Source organism: Propithecus coquereli, unplaced genomic scaffold (genome assembly GCF_000956105.1).
Source record: "Propithecus coquereli isolate 6110/MARCELLA unplaced genomic scaffold, Pcoq_1.0 Scaffold66, whole genome shotgun sequence".
Lineage (NCBI taxonomy): Eukaryota > Metazoa > Chordata > Mammalia > Primates > Indriidae > Propithecus > Propithecus coquereli.
The window spans coordinates 2,254,364-2,254,726 of record NW_012152618.1 but is presented as its reverse complement, the minus strand read 5'-3'; positions in this window follow the sequence as shown (position 1 = coordinate 2,254,726).

The following is a 363-nucleotide window of genomic DNA, read 5'->3' as shown; positions in this document are numbered from 1 at the left end:
TCTTCTCTTATTTTCATTCCTGAATTGTTCTCATTCCCAAACTGTCTTTAGTTAGTACATTAAAATAATTTTTTACTAGATTGTATTTAGATAGCCTCCAGCATCCAGAAGAGTCTGTCTTATCCAAGAGTGTCATTTGCATATTAGAGTTAGTTCCATAGGGTAAGTGAGACAGGATTGTGAAAGACCCTGGGGATTTGGTAAGGCATTGAGCACATCAGCACAAGTCACAGTTCTTTTATGGAACACAGTATCACATATTAGGGATACAGCATTTCTTTGATCTTGCAGATTAAATAATCTCCAAAAGTAATTCATGATTTTTTAGTATAGCCAGGCTTAACATGAAATTATATTCAGATA